Source organism: Equus asinus, chromosome 3 (assembly GCF_041296235.1).
Source record: "Equus asinus isolate D_3611 breed Donkey chromosome 3, EquAss-T2T_v2, whole genome shotgun sequence".
Lineage (NCBI taxonomy): Eukaryota > Metazoa > Chordata > Mammalia > Perissodactyla > Equidae > Equus > Equus asinus.
The window spans coordinates 6654545-6673540 of record NC_091792.1 but is presented as its reverse complement, the minus strand read 5'-3'; the positions used below and the strand labels follow the sequence as shown (position 1 = coordinate 6673540).

Sequence of the window (18996 nt, the reverse complement as noted above, 5' to 3'; positions counted from 1 at the left end):
TATTGCAAGTGTTTCCTTTTAAAATGTACATCAGTTCATGCCGCTCTGCTCAAACCCCTCCCGTGAGTCCCTACCACTTCTCTCCATCTCTTGTTGCATCCCGGCAATGCCGGCTCCTTGGACTTCTTTCCTTCTGCCAAGCACACTCCCTATGGCCCTTTGTATTTACTACTTCCTCTGTCTGGAACTGTCCTGCCCCAAATAATAATATGCTGTGCTTCCTCTCTCCAGGCCTCTGTTCAAATGTCACTTCATCAAGGAAGCCTTCCTTAATCACCTTAAATGAAACAGGAACTCTCCCCTCTTCCCCTCTCTGGAACTTTCCGTCCCCCTTCCCTGCTTTAGTGTGCTTTGTGGCACCCATTGGCATCTAACACACAATATGTTCTAACTGCTTACTTGTTTATTGTTTGAATGTAAGCAGCATAAGGACACAGACTTTCCCTGTTTCTTTAGTTAATAAACTCTATCTCAAACAGAACCAGCCATGGAGATGACACTCAGTAAACATTTGCTGAATAATGATGTCTCACTGAATGAATGAATAGTAAGTGGCTTTAAATTGTGCATTTATACTGGCATTTTTATGAGTTTTATGTATATGGCTCATAGAGGATTCCTAAATTAAAATTAAAAATTAAAGTACAATTTAATAACGTCAGAATTATAAATGCTACAAACTTACAAAAACCATAATTTAAAAATTTAATTAGGGGCCGGCCCCATGGCCTAGTGCTTAATCTTGGATTGTTCTACTTCAGTGGCCTGGGTTTGTGGGTTCTGGCCCCAGCTATGGACCTATACCTCCTGTCAGCTGCCGTGCTGTGGTGGTGTCCCACATACAAAATAGAGGAAGATTGGCACAGATGTTAGCTAAAGGCAAATCTTTCTCAACAACAACAAAAAAGGTTTATTTAAATCAAAATTATTACCGTTATTTAAAGAGTTTTCTTTGAATAACTCTCTATACATATTTCTTCCTGCAAAGTTGGTTAAATTAAAATTGTAATTTCCTACTTAGCTACAATGACTGTGGATTGGATATTTTTGTTAACTGAATATCTTGTTAATGTAAGAATCATTCAGTGCACCTCATTTAGTGCACAGATTACCAGCTTTTTAAGAGTATAATGCTCCTTACAATTATATTAAGTGTAAATTTACTTTGCTAATTTAGAAAACAACTTGGGTCCTCTTATTCCTCACAATATTCATCATGAGCATCTAATGTTGTTATACCTCAGATACAATAACAGATGGTTGAAGTATTAGCATAAGTAAATAATAGTAAAAAGTAAGTCGTTCATTTTAACTTTTTTGTGCCACAGTTTTTGGTAGAAAAAGTTCTTTTCCCTGGCCTCTTCAGTAACTTGCTCTCTCTCCCTAGAGTCTTGTGGGGTCACATCAAAACTGTTGTGTATGTATGTATCCCTCATTCTCTGAATGATGTTAAGGCTAGCTTTACAAATGCAGTCCCTGTAATTTTTTTTTTTACAAAATTTGAAAATTGGTTACAGTACTGTAGAGTACAAGACAGTGGTCATGTTAAATATTGATAACATCAATGTTTTAAAATTTTAAATAAAGTTTCAAATGTTTTTTCTAAGCATGTAACATTATACTTCTGAAGTTATTAAAGCTTAAAACCATACAAAGACTTTTGGAATGCTTTGTGTACCTAAGTCTTTATCTAGGCATGATACTCAGATTGGGTTAATCAACAAAATTACCTGGAGAGTTTATTAAAAACAGAAATTTCTGGGCTTCCTATGCTCTTCTCCCCATCTCCACCAGAAATTCTGAGTCTGTCAGCCTGGATGTAGGCATCAATCTAGATGGCACACACATGGGGTCTATATCTATCTATTTATCTATTCTATCTATCTATCTATCTATCTATCTATCTATCTATCTATCTGTCTATCTATTTATCTATACCTGGAGATAGACATATATACCCAGAGATATATATATCTAGCTAGCTATATCTAGATATATCTCCAGGTGAATTTGATGATCAACTGGATATGGTAACATTTGACCTAGAGTAGAATTTCTTGGAAGTGTATATGAAAGAACACTAGTCTCCCAAAGTTCTTGTTGATGAATGGTATCCATAGTGAGATGAAGTCAGGCAATGCTAGCTCCTTCACATCTAGAATATTCAGAGCACACTGGCATAGTGTAGGCTCCGACAAGTCCTGTAGTTTATGAAACATGAAACTTTGTTTAACCCATAGTTCATCAAACTATTTGATCATGGAATTCCATTTTTCCCCACAGCAGCTGTTAACCCCCCCTGAAACATAGGAGCTGGCATGCTGCTTTCCAACATTCCGTCTTTGTTGGACAGCTGAAATTCACCAGGCTATTCTTAAATAATCAGGCAGATTATTCTTTACAGAAAACAGAAGTTTCAAAATATTTCAATTCCGCAATGAGATACTACTCTCTACCTGTTAGAATGTGTAAATGAAAAGACTGACGATACCAAGTGTTAGCAAGGACGAAAAGCAAATGAAACTCTCGTACTTTGTTGGCGGAAGAAAAACACGATGCAACATTTGGAAACCAGTTTGACAGTTTCACATGAAGTTGAATTATCAGGACTCACAATTCCACTCCTATTATTTACTCAAGCAAAAGGAGAATATATGACCACATAAAATTTGTACAGGAATGGTCATAGCAGCTTTATTCATAATGGCCTAAAACTAGAAGCAGACAAAATGTCATAAACAGGAGAATGGGTAAACACATTGTAGTTTATCCATACAATAGAATATCACCTGGCTCTAAAAACGAACAAACATACTGATACAAACACGTGGATGAATCTCAGAAACGTTATCCTGAGCAAAAGAAGCCAGACACAAAAGAGTACGTGCTGTGTAATTCCATTTATAACAAATTACACAACAGGCTAATCTATAATGATTAAAGTAGATCACTACTTGCAGGTGGCCAGGGTAATTGGCCACAAAGAGGACAAGAGAACTTTTTGAAGGAAGTGGAAATGTTCATATCTTGACTGTGGTGGTCGTTACACGGGTGTACACATTTGTCAAAACTCATCAAAATGTACACTTAAAATGGGCATATTCTATTGTATGTAAATCATACCTCAATAAAGTTGATTAAAAATTAAATAAAACCCAATGACAAAAGGGAAGCCCTCCCCCAAAAAGCCTTAATTAAGGAGTCATAGGGATTTAGGGCAGTTTCCTAAAGATGTCATAAGATAATGTACAGTAAATTTGTCTGTATTGTGACTAAGCATGTTGTCTTTGAAAAGTGGAATCAATGTCAGTCCTTATATGCCTATTTTGTGTTAGGAAATATTCAAGGCACTGAGTGACTATCATCTCATTTAATGATCAAAATATCCCTGTGAAGTGCATATTATTAGTCTCATTTGAAAGATGGTACATTTCAAGAGGAACAGATATTTTGAGGATGATTTGTTTAGACATAGGCTGTAATTAGAGCACAGAAGGCCTGACATTATATGTCCAAACAATAACTAGTACATTCTCCTATTTTTCCATATAAATAGAAAAAAGATTGATGAAGCAGGTTGAATGGACCGTTTATATTATTCAGGAACATCCTTTTTATCTGATGATGAGTCATACTATTGCAAAATATTTAGTGTTTTTATTATAATTTCACTAGTATTTTTTGCAGATAGGAATTTAGTACATTCATTATATTTTATAATTTTTTTCTAGTATCATTTAAAAAAATATTTATTTTATTACATTTTTTTACTTATTTACTTATTATTATTATTTAATTATTATTTAATTATTGTAAGAACAGTTAACCTGAGATTTACTCTCAACATATTTTTAAGTGTACAAATGTTATTGTTGACTATTGGTACAATGCTGTATAGCAGATCTCTAAAGCTTATTCATCTTGCTTAACCGAAATTTTAAGCCTGTCGATTAGTAACTCTCCATTTCCCCCTCCCCTTAGCCCCTGGCAACCACTATTACACTCTTTTCGAGTCTATGAATTTGACTATTTTAGATGCTTCATGTAAGTAGAATCATGCAGTATGTTTCTTTCTGGAACCAGCTTATTTTACTTAACATAACGTCCTCAAAGTTCATTCATTTTGTTACATATTGCAGAATTCCCATTTTTTAAAAGGCAGAATAGTATTTTATTATACGTATATATGACATTTTCTTTATTCATTCATCAGTCTATGGACATTTAGGTTGTTTCCATATCTTGACTATTGTGAATAGTGCTGCAATGAACATGGGAGTGCTAATATCTCTTTTGAGATTCTGATTTCAACTCTTTTAGATAAATATCCAGAAGTGGAATAGCTGGATCATATGGTAGTTCTATTTTTAATTCTTGAGGAACCTCCATACTGTTTTCCACAGCAGCTGCACCATTCTGCATTCCCTCCAACCGTGTGCAAGGATTTCAATTTCTCCACGTCCTCATCATCCTTGTCTTTGTGTTTTGATAATAGCCATTCTGCCGATGTTGAGGTGATGTCTCATTGTGGTTTTGACTTGCATTTCCCTGATGATTAGTGACATTGAGCATTTTTTCACATACCTGAGGGCCATTTTATGTCATCTTTGGATAAATGTCTATTAACTCCCTTAGGCCATTTTGTAATCAGGTTATTAGTTCTTTTGCTATTGAGTTGTAGGAGTTCCTTTTATAATTTGAAGATAAGCCTTTTGTCAGATGCATGGTTTGCAAATATTTTTGTGCATTCCATAGTCTGCCTGTTCACTCTGTTGATGGTTTCCTTTGCTGTGCAGCAGCTTTTTAGTTTGATGCAGCCCCCCTGATCTAATTTTACTTTTGTTGCCTGTGCCTTTGGTGTTGTATCCATGAAAGCATTGCCAAGACCAATGTCATGAAGCTTTTTTTGTATATTTTCTTCTAGAAGTTTTACAGTTTCAGGTCTTACATTTAAGTCTTTAAACCATTTTGAGTTGTTTTTCGTGTATGATATAAGGGTCCAATTTCATTCTTTTGCATGTGGATATGTTGTTTTCCCAACACCATTTGTTGAAGAGACTATCCTTTCCCCATTGTATATTCTTGGCACTCTTGTTGAGATCAATTGACCATATACGCATGGATTTATTTCTGGGCTCTCTATACTATCCATTGATCTATCTGTCTCTCTTTATGCCAGTACCGTACTGTTTTGAATACCATAACTTTGTAATATATTTTGAAATCAGGGAGTGTGATGCCTCCAGCTTGTTCTCTCCACTTAAAATTGATTTAGCTGTTCATGGTCTTTTGTGATTCTGTAAATTGTAGAATTGGTTTTTTCTGTTTCTCTAAAAAATGCCATTGTGATTTTGATAGGGACTGCATTAAATCTGTAGGTTGCTTTGTGCAGTATGGACATTTTAACAATATTAAGTCTTCTCATTCATGAACATGGGATGCATTTCCATTTGTTTGTGTCTTCTTTAATTTCTTTCATCAGAGTTTTGTAATTTTCAGTATATATTTTATAATATTAACTAAAACGGCTAAACACATAAGAAATGGAAGCTCAAGGTTAGAGAAGTAATTTCAAAGTTAACTTAAAACAACTTAAGGATTCCTTGCCTTTTGGAAAAAAGGTAAAATTGTATAAAATTGTTATTGTTTCGTCAGACCCATGAAGGCCTTAAGATCTCTTAGCTCAAAAATATCATCTTCTTGGCACAGATTTGTCTTTGTTCTTGAACATAAGTGAACATATTTTTTTTCACCTTTCCATTTCTCGAGTCCTTGTTACAAATTTATTAAAAAAGAGGTTCACTATAACAAGCATCAAGTCAATAGATAACACAGAAGAGGAATTCTCATAGACCCCAATATCATAATATTTTGAATGCTCTTCCTTATACTTGGGGTTGCTGAAGGTACAGGAAATGTCTTTGATCCAGTTTCCCTTCTGGAGTCTCTGGCATCGTCATGGATTCAGTGTTCCGCTTCTCTGGCTGTATATCTCCTGGTCAGCCCTTTTGGGCATCACTGCTAACTCTCTGTTCCCAGACAACCCTCAGGGTTTTTTGCTTAGCTCTTACATCACTCTAATCTTTATTTGTCAACTTGAAAGAGGGAAAGAGGAAAGTTGATCTTTCTCCAACTTTTGACTTTAATTTTTTTTTGTGATCCAATATCTCAACTTCTGTGCCTCTTTACTAGAGAGTGTTGAACTCACCTTCAGTTTATGTACGCTTTAAAATCTCCCCCATCTAATCACAAATTTCTCTCCTCTTTTTTTAATCCCCATAAACCTATATGATAATAATCAGACTTGGTCCAATGACTTGGCAGCTAAATGAGAGACATAGTCGGAAACAGTTATGTAAAAAGCATTCCTAATTTTAGTTTAAGGTAAATTATTTCTAATCTTTTATTTCTCTTGCCTTTAGGTCTCTATTCGTAACAGCAGCAGAAATGAAAAGGATAAGATAAAAGTGCACTATTTCATGAAATATGAGCTAATTATTTGAGTGCCCTCATACAAAGATGAGCAGTGGCCTTTCTGCAGTCCCAAGAGCCCAGGTCACACATCACTATCACCTACCATTTTATTCTGGGATCACTGCGCCAACTGTTTTACTGGATGGGTGGGATGCAAGGACTGCCCTACCATCAGAGCAAATGAGAGACTCAAACAAGGACATTCTAGAAATGTTTGTTTCTGGCACTGTTTCTTTTTGGAGGATAAGATTCGTTAGAAGGGGAATGTAAATCCCTTATTCCACAGTTTGAACTCTTGCTTATCAATTTGTAGGACCTGAGTGGATAGAATTTGTTCTTCTGAAGGAGCACAGCTTGCAAGAGTTTTTACCAGGTTATCAGACTAAAATAAGAATGCACCTCATAGTTAATTCCTGTTTTGCACACCAGGTGCATCTTAGGGCAAACTGCAGCAAGCTGATTGATGCGTCACTCCTGCAGTAAGCAGCATCTGAACAGCAGAACTCCAGGCATCCTGTAGCTTAGAAAGCCTCCCATTGGATATTCCTTCTCTCTATTCTGATGAACCGATTTTGATGTTTAGTGATCTCCTTTGTGGCTAATAGGACCTATATTTTGGGAGATGCAGCTAAAATCATGCCACAAAAAGCACTTATGTATAGTGTCAGCACCTAACACTTTTTCACCAATAAACACTTTGATGTCTGTTTATAACTTGTAATTTCCAAGTTGAAAATCAAGAAAATAAAATATTTTTCTAAAATTACAAAAAAATTGATGACCATACTACGTGGGACAAAATATATAATGTTGACTATATTAATACGTATTCATGTGAACCGGCACTGGAAAGTTAAAGACAAAAATGAAAAATATTGTTAGGATGTTGAGATGTTAATAATTAAAAATTCTTTAATTTTATTGTTATATCTTCTTTTCACAGAGGTGGTTACCCCTAAAGCTAGATTTACTAGTTTGATCTCTTTTGTTTTCAGAAATTACAATTTGACTTGATATTTGTTAATCACTAGGAAAGGGGCAAGCAGCTGTTTTTATAACTGTTGGTTGTGTTTAGCCATAGGAACACTAGAGGTCACTGTAGCTAGTATTTGTGTCACCATTTCAATCATTTTTTGGTTAAATTACCAGCTGTTTTCTGTTTACTTAAATTATTGAGTGTTTTAAAAGGAACCCCATCTTCCTGATGTGATAGAATAGTTCACATATTTCTAAATCTTTATATGTTTTTAGATAGCTACATCTATATGTTTCTGCTTCAGAAAGCAAACAATTTTAAAAAGGGAAATATATGAGACAGGTGAGAAATGCATATTTCAGTCAAAATAGGTAAGTATATGCAGCTTTTTCTTTGTATGTTCTTTGTCCTACTGTCAAGTCCCAATTTCAATTTCTCAAATTATTAGCCTGTGACAAAATAAATTTCAGGTGACAGATGCATATGTCACTTAGACTCCTAATTGGTTGGTTAAGGCCTGATAGAATTGCAAACCCTCAGGAGAAGCTGTTTCGAGATGGTGGAGGGCAGGGATGCTGTTCGCCGGTGCCTCCACGTTATCACCTCAGTCAGGAAGGGAAACTGGTACCCGGAAAACAGGTCCCTCAGCCAGCCTCCTCAGTGGCTTTTGGAGAGTCCAGTCCCACTAAAGTCAAAAGCCGGGTTTGCCACTTTAACCTGTGAAGGCGGTGGGAGCAGAGGGCCTGGCTCTAATTGGTATTTAGTGTTGCCGTTGTTTTGGATTCCAGACCTTTGATGAACCTGTCCCAGCGCAGCAAACCCATGGTTACCTCCACAGCAGTGAGGAAGCTATGGAAGCAGAACTGCAATTAACCTTCACGGGCAAAACAAAACATAAAAAACAACCAGGAAGGCTCGCCTTTGCAGATGTAATGTTTAATGACAGCTGGCAGGTGAACAGAATCTACCTTGAAATGAGAACATCTTTGTGATCATGCACAATAACCAGGGAAGAGACATTTATCAAAAAAGGGCTAATTATTCATATTGAAGTGAAGAAACAAAAAGGAAGAATGTAAAAGACAAAGTAGTTATAATTAGAAAGTAGATTGTTTCTAATACTGGGATTCAGGTATAAGTGTTGTCAGGTGGCTTTTTATTTAAGTGGCAAAGCTCAAACAGTATGAAAAACCTAACCCTTTCCTCAAAACTTTTTCCATGTTGTTATGTGTAAGAGGTCGTGTTGATAATGGGAAATATTCTGTCTTAAGAAGCTGCAAATTCCAGGTAATTGTCAGTGGGCAAGCCACTTACCTGCTTTAAGCCTGAATTTCAGTATCTGAAAAATTCAAAGAGGCACCTTACCAGCCTGAAGCGAAAGGCTCTGTCACATTCTATTTTGAGACCCTTTGGGGCTCTGCGCTCTATGGCTCTGTGACGCTTGGTCTTACGTAGAGTCTCTTCAGTAATTTATCCCTTAACAGACTGCTTCACATGTTAGTAATCACAGGAGGCTGAGGAACATTCATTAGAAGAAGATTAAGGGAAATCAAAGTCAAGAGAGAAGAGTCAAGCTCTGAACCTCAAAAAGAACGGTATTTGACGGTGGGGAAAGTGCCCTGGTAGAGGTGGCTGTCTCAGGAGGAAGAGGCCAGGTAGAGGAGAAAAACAGAGGAAGACAGAAATCAGAAAAGAGACACAGGTAAGGACGGGTTTTATGCACGAATTAGTTAGGGAGACCCATTTAAGAGGTGGAATGTGGTATGAGAATTGAGTCAGGCTGTAGGTAGGAGGGGGTCAGCCGAGCCTCCCTCAGCTCTCACCTGAGCAGTTAGCAATGGTTGTGAATTGTCTGTGCATAGTGCTGTGCATGTGGGCTGCCTGTGCTGGAGAATATCATGGCTTGCACATTTGGAAGGCAGATATATCTTCCTATCTTTGTTCCAAAGCATTTTCCCTTCTCAGAAGCTATGCTTTGAATTTAGAGATTGCTATAAAGGTTGAACCCTCAGGAGAACCAAGGCAATGTTGTCTGTGGGACATAGTTGAAACCTGGGCCAAGGCCCAGAAATTCTGATGCTGTGAAGCTCCGAGTGCCTGCCCAGAACCTCTGGGAGTCGCTGGTATTGAAGACTCTCAGCTGGAATATATTCTGTGCATTAAAAGTTTTTATTGTGTCAGTTTCTATTCCAAATGGCTTGTCAGCTTGGGAATATTCTGGCATTAGCTTTCCCCTTGTGTTACAGTTTTTCTTCTACTTTTCTAAATCTGAAACTGTCAGCGAAAAGCCAGGTGGAGTGAAGCCTTGCTCCTATCTTCTCCCTTGCCATCTCATCTCCCTAAAGTTTAGCCGCTTTTTAAGCTTCAGAAGTTCTTGGAAATTTTATCTTGGTACTTTTGTTACTTTAGATTGATTTTCTGTACAAGAGAAGTCCTCCTGGATTTGACCCCTATCCGTTTTTCATCTAGTCTTTACATGCACACCAGCTGTTACCAGGTGGCGAAGAAGATTGGACAATGGGTCTTTGCTGGCGAGAGTTCAAAGCACCACTCTCCCCGCCTTATCTGAGAACTGTGCTGACATCCTCCGTGGCCGCTGGGGGGAGCCACACACCTGCCGTCTCTCAGCCTTAACAGCATCCCTTTTAGGAAGCTGGGATCATATTTAGCTTATGGCCAACATGAAAAGTAAATTGTTTTAAATGCCTTTGGATAGAAAGTAGCAATTCAAGTTGACAAATTTATGGGTTTAAATTTGAAGCAAAAATTTTATTTGACTTTCTCCAGAGGATGTGGAAACAATTGGAAAGGGGAAAGCATCTTTAAGGAGAAATGCCTACTTTCAAGGCATTGCATCCTGTCTTCCTTTGGCATATGCTTCAGAGGTTAGTAGCTGTGAGGTGGTTAAAACTCCTAACACGCTCATCTTGTTTAGGTTATAAGCACATGTTGTAGAGATTAATGCTCTCATATTCTCCAGGAAGATTAGACAAATAGCATTAAAGGGCATATTTTTAATTTCTTTTTTTTTGTTTGTTTTGCATCTCTCAACCATCTCCAAATTGAATGTATTTTTAACTCCATCATCTAAAAACAACCTTAAATCACAGAGTCAAGAGATTTCCGACACTATGGGAAGCAGAAGATGAAGAGTGGAAGAGAGCTCAGGGCCGTACTCCTACGTCGGGGCAGAACAGTGGTTGTTTTGTGTACTGTTTGAACCCAGCGAGAAAAAAACTGAGAAAGAGTGATGAAATAAAATAACGGTATTCCACCTCCGGAACTGGGATTTATTTTAAGAGTCTTTTTTTGAGGATTGGGGTCAAATGTATATTGAGAAATATTGGATGTGGGATTTAAGAAGGTTGGAAAGCCAGTGACTTGAGACCTTGATTAATGTGATGCAAACAGAAGGACCGGTGCCTGACACCCTTTTGCTTGGCTTTCATGGGAGGAGGAACTCTCATTTCATTCGACTGTAGTGTACTCTCTTCATTTTCCCTCAATGCACTTTCCCGAGTTCCAAATCTTGTTCCTGTTTCCATTTAATTGTGGTATAATTAGCTATCTCTTTGAGGAATAAAATTATAAATTTTTTTTTAAAGATTTTATTTTTTCCTTTTTCTCCCCAAACCCCCCCGGTACATAGTTGTGTATTCTTCGTTGTGGGTTCTTCTAGTTGTGGCATGTGGGACGCTGCCTCAGCGTGGTCTGATGAGCAGTGCCATGTCCGCGCCCAGGATTCGAACCAACGAAACACTGGGCCGCCTGCAGCGGAGCGCGCGAACTTAACCACTCGGCTACGGGGCCAGCCCCAAAATTATAAAATTTTAATCAGATTAATGCTGTACTAGATTTATGTGGACTATATATACATATATATATTTTTTAGAGCTTCAGGGCATATTTGCATATCCTAGTTATTAGTTTAGTTGTCTATGAAAGCTGCCGTGACAGTATAACTGACAGACCAGTGGTGTGTTTCCACGACGGGGAAACGAACCCCAGGCCGGGCCGCGGCAGCGAGAGCACCGAATCTTAACCACTAGACCACCAGGGCTGGCGCAGCAAGTGAACTATGTATTAATGCTCATTGTATCTGAAGACACAGAATCTTCTTTAGAAAAGAATTAAAATTAAACAGAATTAGAATCCTATGACCTAAAAGATGATCTAAATCAAACCCTTTTGGTTTTTCTTGATTAAAAAAAAGTCATACCCATGTTCCTGACTTAATTGTGGGAGTCAAATTTAGTTATACATGTGATTGGAAAATTGATTGTTCACCACAATTATTAAGATGCTATTTTTCGTAAAGAAAGATACAGTGTTGGTGGATCATTTTGGGGAAGTAGTTTGGTAAAAAACTAGCATTTGTTGAGAGTTTGCTCTATTCCAAGCATTTTATATGCACTTCTTCATTTACTCTTCCCAATAACACAACGAAAATGATACTGTTTTACAGACTGGGGAACTCAAGTGCGCGTTATATAACGTACACGAGTTTGCACAGTTAGCGTCAAAGACATAGTCCAACAGGTCTCTGTGATACCAACATCTACTCTCTTACTTAAATTTTTTTTCTGTTTTTACTTTGTACCATTTAGTTTAAATTGTTATATATGTAAATTTATGTTGTGTTAATTTTTGAGTGATATGACAAAATAGTCTAAAACAAATCCATATTTTCTACTCGTGTCAACTATGTAAAGAAACTTGTACTCTATTCTCTGAAGGCTGTGATGATTAACTGTTTCACTGGTTCCCTTTTCCCAGAACTCAGACTTTTAGATTTATGAAAATTCTCAGAGTGCAGACGTAAATGTAGGCATCTTCCCCAGTATCTAATGCATACTACCTCACTGAGCTTCACGTGTATAGGTAAATTTGGTTCTAATGAGCCTCTTTTCCCCTTTTCAGTGTTGAGTACTATCTAACGATTTAGAGGTAGATGAGAGGCACATGTGAATATCAGAGAAAGAATGAGGGGCAAAATATGCTATTTATTTCTTAGGCAGCTCAAATATTCAGTTGAAGCAGATGTTTATTGGACAAGAGTGAGAAAAAGGTCATGGTGGAGAAGTTAGGTAGGACAATAAACTCTGCTTTAATCACAGGTACTGAAGAGCTAGTCGTAGGAAGCCGGAGAACGCCAGCAAGTGAAACGGTCTTCTTTTATTCCCTTTGTTTGTTTCTTGGTCCAGTATCACGTTTTTTAACAAAACACCTTAGTTTAACAAATGATGGCTTAGCAATAAGTAGAGAGTAAGGGATACTTTATTAGAGGAATAAACATTACTAGAGTTAAGAGAAATACTTTTCAATGACAGTGGATTTTGTCTCAAATTTTGCTGGACTAATGTCACAGCCGAGGCGATCAAATAGCCAATATGCCAACTATGTGTAATAGATAAATTTTAAATTAAATACAAAACAGAGATTCAAAATGACCTGGATAAAATTTCCCCATGAGCACACATTTGCCACGTCCTCATTTCAGTGTTCTAGGAACCAACTTGTCTTGAATAATTTAATCTGGCTTCCAAAGGTCAATTATTTGCAGCCAGCCGTCTAGCCTCTGAGTTTACGTTACTGATTTTTTAAATTAGAAAAGAAGAACTAGAAAGCATGTTTTCACGTGCTTTGTAAATTTACTTCTAATTTACGTAAGAGTTAAGACAATCCTCATTTCCTCCCAACTTTTTATTTTGAAAATTTCGGAACTCCAGAGAGGTATAAGCAACAGCACAATGAACGCTTACGTACCAGTCACCTGGATTCTGCAACCGCTAACATTTTGCCACATTTTATTTCTTTGTCTCTGCCTCTCTCTCACCACACACCCACTTTTTCCTTTTTTTTTTTTTTACTTCTCTTTGAAAATAAGTTGCAGACATCATGGCATTTTACCTCTGGATACTTCAGCACGCACCTTCTAAGAATAAGGGACTTTCTCATGCATAACCACAAAACTGTTATCACACTTAAGAAAAGTTACAGTAATTCAACCATTTTATTTAGTATCCAGTGCATTTTAAAATTTTCCAATTGTCCTCTGATGAGATTCCCCAATGCTCTTGGAGGTTCTCTTCAGTAGCTTAGCAGAGAGCTTCTCAGCAAGCGTAAGTTAGCTCCAGGGACGAAGAGGCTGACTCCAGCCACTGGACCCTGGAGGCTCCGTGTTTCTCGTGAGACCATTTCCTCAAACGGGGAGCTTCCAGCGTTGGATCATTGCATAGATTATTCCTGCCCAACCTACATCCTATAAACAGGAAGAGCCTTTTCAGTAGAGGGGGGCTTCTCTCTACCGCACATTGGCCAGGCACTTAGAGGTCGTCAACGCCCGGCCTAAACTGTGAGATTATAAGAGTTATGGGAAATATATGCACTCTACTGTTTCTCTGCTTTAAACCTTTCACTCAATAAATGCTATTTTATATCCTCATACTATGTGTCTGCAACCTCTTTGGATGGCATCCCCCAGAGACCTCAGCAATTTATTTTTTCCTACACACAATCCAATAAGGATATGCACATTGCATTTGGTTTTGATCTCTCTTTAGTCTTATCTAGAACAGGCCTCCGTTCTTTTATTTTTACCCCATGACAGTGACTTTTGAGGAGTCCAGGGTAATCTTCTCTTAGATGTCACACATTCTGGATTTGTCTGATTACTTCCTCATGGTGTCATTTAAGTTGTTTCTCTGTCCCTTGTATTTTCTGTAATTTGGATGTTTGGTCTAAAAGCTTGAATAGATAAAGTTTAAATATTTATGGCAAGAAGATTTTGTAGACACTGATCTATACTTTGTATTACATTATATCAGGAAGCACATAATATATGGTTGTCCTATTGTTAGCGACTGGCTAAGGAGCTGACTGCCAGAATTAGTATTGAAAAAAGCTTACTTTTTCCTCTTTTTAATTAATATTTAATCTATTAGATGATATTTTGCACTAGCTGACTGTTCTGTTAAATAACTACGTTTCACCAAATGGTTTAGCTCCTTTTAATAATCCTTGCCTGAATCATTTATTACATTGGGGGTTACAAAATGGTGATTTTCTAATTCTCTCATTCCTCCTAAATTTATTGGCTGGCATTCATTTATAAATAAGACTGTACTTCCCCTCCACTTCCCACCTTTTCTTTTTTTAGAGATGGACCAAAATCTTTATTGGATCAAATATATGAATAAACTTTCCACGAAAACTGGGTGAAATATAGAATTTTTAAAGATAATTTGTGAGTTTTCAAAAGAGAAGTCTAGATTTCCCATTTAAAATGGCAATCTGAATCCAAACAATACATTTTCCTCACTTTGAAATTCTTCTTTTCCCCCAGCTTTTCTAATAGCTTTAGACTCATGTTTTTTTTTAATTCATTGCATCATAATCAATTATCATAGTTATTTTTATTAATGATCAAATCTTTCTAAATAGCCCATTCAATTGGAGCCCATTCAAGCTTGTTCCTCTGATCTTTGACCTGGTCTGTGTGATAGACAGCCACTGCAATGTCTCCCAGTGATCCCTGCTTCTTAATATTCATGCCCTTGTATAATCCTTCCCCTTAAGTGGGGGTTGAACCTAGTGACTCACTTCCAGCAAATAGGATAGGGCAAAAGCAGTGCTACGTCATGTCAGAGATTAGGTTATGAAAAACCTGTGGCTTCTGTCTTGCTCGTTCTCTCTTACTCTCTTGTTTGCTCACACTAATGAAAGCTAGACACAATGTTGTCAGCTTCCCTATGGGGAAACCCACATGGCTAAAAATTGAGGGAGCCCTCTGATCAATCACCAGCAAGAAACTTGAGCTTTAAGTATAACAGCCCACGAGGAAACAAATATTGTCAACAGCCACATGAGTGAGTTTAAAATCGAACCCTCTCCCAGATGAGCCTGAGAGGGTGCAGCCTGGCTAATGACTTTCCTGCAGCCTTGGGAGATATCCTGAGCCAGAGGCCCAGCTAAGCCACCCTCATATTTCTGACCCAGAGAACTGGGACATATAAGTATTTAGTATTTTAAGCCCCTAAGTTTGGGAGTAGTTTGTTTTATAGCAATTGCTAACTAATACAACCCCACAAGTCTTTGAGCACTTTTATTTCTTTCTAGTACAACAAGATTTTTCAGATTTACTTTATATTTCCCCTGACTTAGACCTGGAATAAGCATTTCTCCAAGTTTCTCTGGTTTCTTTCAGTGGAGAATGATGTTTAGAATACAAGGTCTGGACATAAAATGTGCTCATTGTTACAGAGATGTCATTGTTTCTACATCCATCCAGAGAGTAGAGCTGGAAAACACATATAAAAAAATCTCGAGCCCCTACTAATATTTCCAGTTTGCATTTAATATTGCTTAGCTCTTCTTTACCTTCTTTGATCACATATTGCATCTTTTCTCCCTTATAGCGAAACTCTTGATTCCTTAATAGCAGAGCGTTACCATTATGAGAAAGTGCAGTGGTGGGTGTCACAATTTCAGTAATGACAGTAAACTCTCTGGCTTTCTGGAATATATTCCTTTTCTGGTGCCTTCATTTCTACCACTTGAGATTTACTTCTTTGGCTCTTGAGGCTTTTTGAATGTTAGAGTTTTCTTATCAAATTTTTTTGGAATTATTTTCCAACTTAGAAAAGTGATCCAGAAAGAATAGAATAAAAAATTGGAAAGAAATGAAAAAAAAATAAGTAAATAATTCTGGGTGGTGAGCTTATGGGTATTTTTTTGTTTGTTTACTTTAATAAAAAACATATGTTGAGCCTCTGCTATGTGCTGTTCACTGTTTAAGGCGCTGGAATCTCAAAGTGTCTGTTTCTGACAGGAAGAATTTATATTCTGGGGAAGGAGTCACATAAATTTGTCAATATAATTGGTAAGTGATAACATGGAGATACATAGCACTTTCCCATGTTAAATCTTGTCTAAAGGACATACACTATTTTAGTAATAAGAAAACATAACAATTTGTTTTAAAGGGAGCAAGAGATAGATCAGAGGGAGAACCAAACGTGAGGAGAAGATTCTTTCTTAAATTGGGAAAAATGTCAAAGGCAAACTAATTTACTTTGTAATTTTCATTAAGTTCTGATGAATTTAACAAGAGGATTTCTCAAATAAAGCTTTGCCTATTAACCTCCCTGGTTCAAATTAAACTAGATTTTTATTCTGCATTTTGGTCAAGGTTAGCATGCAAATTTATAGTCAACTGTCATGTTGTTAATTAAAGAATATGATGAAAAACATTGAGCAATCTGCTAGTTTTATAATTTGCTTAGATGGTTAAGTTCTACTTTTGTTTGTTTATCTGTTTTTCTAGAAATCATTACTATTTTTGATCTTGCATCTCCGCTTTAGCTAAGCTCTCAGATGAAGCCTTTTAAAAGATCTGCACAATTGTAATTCGTGCTCAAGATCCCAAGAGCAAGAGTCAGGGCCTTAATGTGTTAATCTGTCCAGTGTAGTTCACAGAAATTCTTGGAGGAATGAGAGGAATAGTGGGAGAAACAGAAAGGGAAGGCAAATCAAGTGGCGTTACATTTTTAACTTGTGTTGTCTTTGGCAATTTTGTTTAAGTTTATCCATATCAGTTTCCTTTTCTTTTCTTTATTTTTTGTCCTTCTTATTGGTTAACTGATGACAATCCTGTTGGGGGCAAAAAACATGCTATAAAACAATTATAATAGAAAATAAATCAAGACTGACATTTTAAACCTGTTTGGTAATAAACGTTCACAACTGCAGAACTTTCATTAATGTCAGAGAAATTAATTTGGAGGAAGCGCAGCGTATTTGCAGATGATAGCATCCCACATTTTATGAAGTTCATGCTGGGCCAGTGGCCCATCAGGCTTTGCAGAGGCTAACTACATGTGACTGGAGGAGAGAAGGCCACTGAGGATGGATTCTTATGGGCCATTTGCTTCATAAAGACCTGTACTAAAAATTATAATTTACTAAGCTCTTGGATTTTTTTCTTTTTCATTTCTATTTCTAGCTCGTGGGCATAGTCCCCAGAACGATGCATATTACTCTACTTTCAGAGGAGATATTTCTGATTTGCGAAGCTGAAACAAAAATCAGAAATTGCTTTCTGTTGGTTGTCCTAGGCACTACAGATAGAATTATTAAGACAAAACCCCTGCTTTTAAGCAATTCTCAGTTTAAGCCCATTTGAGTCATCACCATGGACACAGACATCTGTATTAGGAATGTTTTATAGGGCAGTGTCAACCAGTGAGGGCCACGGCATGTCACTGGAAGATACCCATTTAGGAGAATACCTATGGACTGTTTGAGCTCTTCTGCTTTTTATAACACTAGAAACAAAATGAATTTATATACTTACTGTCTTGTCATTGTGTGATACATAACAGTGAAGTAAGGGCCATGAGGAACTAGTCTAGTTCCAAGGCCTTGTAAACAACAATCAATTTGATATAGGTGTCCATGCAAAGTGGGTGTGAGTGATGGTTAAGTGATTGTGACACGTCTGAAAGGCAAACTTATGTCACAGAAAAGAAGAGCTCTCTGGCTGGATGGTCACATACAGTTTTGCGCAGACATCCGGAAAGTTTGATCTGGGAGAGACCACATCACAGAAAAATTGTTACTGTCTGAGGGGACACTGGTGATAAAAACCTTAAAACTCATATCTTAACTAAATCTTATATGTGCTCAACCTGCCACCTTTTTTGTCATCACTGGAGTGAATAGTCTAATGTGTGCCTATGAAATATTACACCAGACACAAGGGTAAGTACATATTCTAGCAGTCCTTGGAAAGTGAATACTTCCTTTCTGATATTTCAAGTTTATTTCCAGTATTCACTGAAAGTATGATAATATCAATCAATTTCACTCGGGATTTTCATGTTATAATTCCCTTGTCCTCTTGTAAGACTATAGAAACAGTGGAAGTGAAAAAGAAGGTATTTAAGAAAGTTGAAAGGAAAGATGCTCATTTATTTGACTTAGGGTGCAACATTCTCCATGGCCTAGCTCCTGACTTTACAGTTTGAATTCTTGCCATCTTCCTATCTTCATTTTTTCCTGCTTTATTCATGCAAACCAATCAATTGACAACTGTCCCTTAATGTCCTAATTGCTCCTGACGGCTGTACTTGCCATCACCCCACTATGACCCTTGTGCGCTTTTTATTAATGCCTGCCACAGACCAGAGGACATTACCAGAAAGAAAATTATACTGCTATTGGCCAACTTCATCTCATGTGAGGCCAAATATTTTTTTCTTCTGGTCCTGTTCCTTTTCTTTTCTTTACCCACACTTTGGGCCTTTTTGACTCATTTCCCGTGTGATGGTTGGGTTCTCTGGGAAGCAGATAAGGAGACTGAGTAGACGAGCACAAGGAGAAGGAAAGAGGCAGAAACGGACAAGGGGAAGCCTTCAGACCGAGATGTTCACCTGGGGCAACCCAACAGAGAGGTCTGGAGCAACAATTGTCCCTTCCAGGGGCCCCACTTTGGGTGGAAGTAGCCAGCCCCTGTATCACTGTCTTATTGACTCATTGCTAGTCTC

At 37.4% G+C, this 18996-nt stretch overlaps 1 long non-coding RNA gene across 1 annotated transcript in view; it reads left to right on the top strand.

Moving 5' to 3' along the window:
• Window positions 1-9012: 9012 nt before the first annotated feature.
• LOC139044759 (uncharacterized) overlaps window positions 9013-18996 on the top strand; it is a 130853-nt gene continuing 120869 nt past the window's right edge. Inside the window, exon 1 of the long non-coding RNA XR_011501839.1 lies at window positions 9013-9152. This is a non-coding gene — a long non-coding RNA (uncharacterized lncRNA). The remainder of the gene's footprint in view (window positions 9153-18996) is intronic.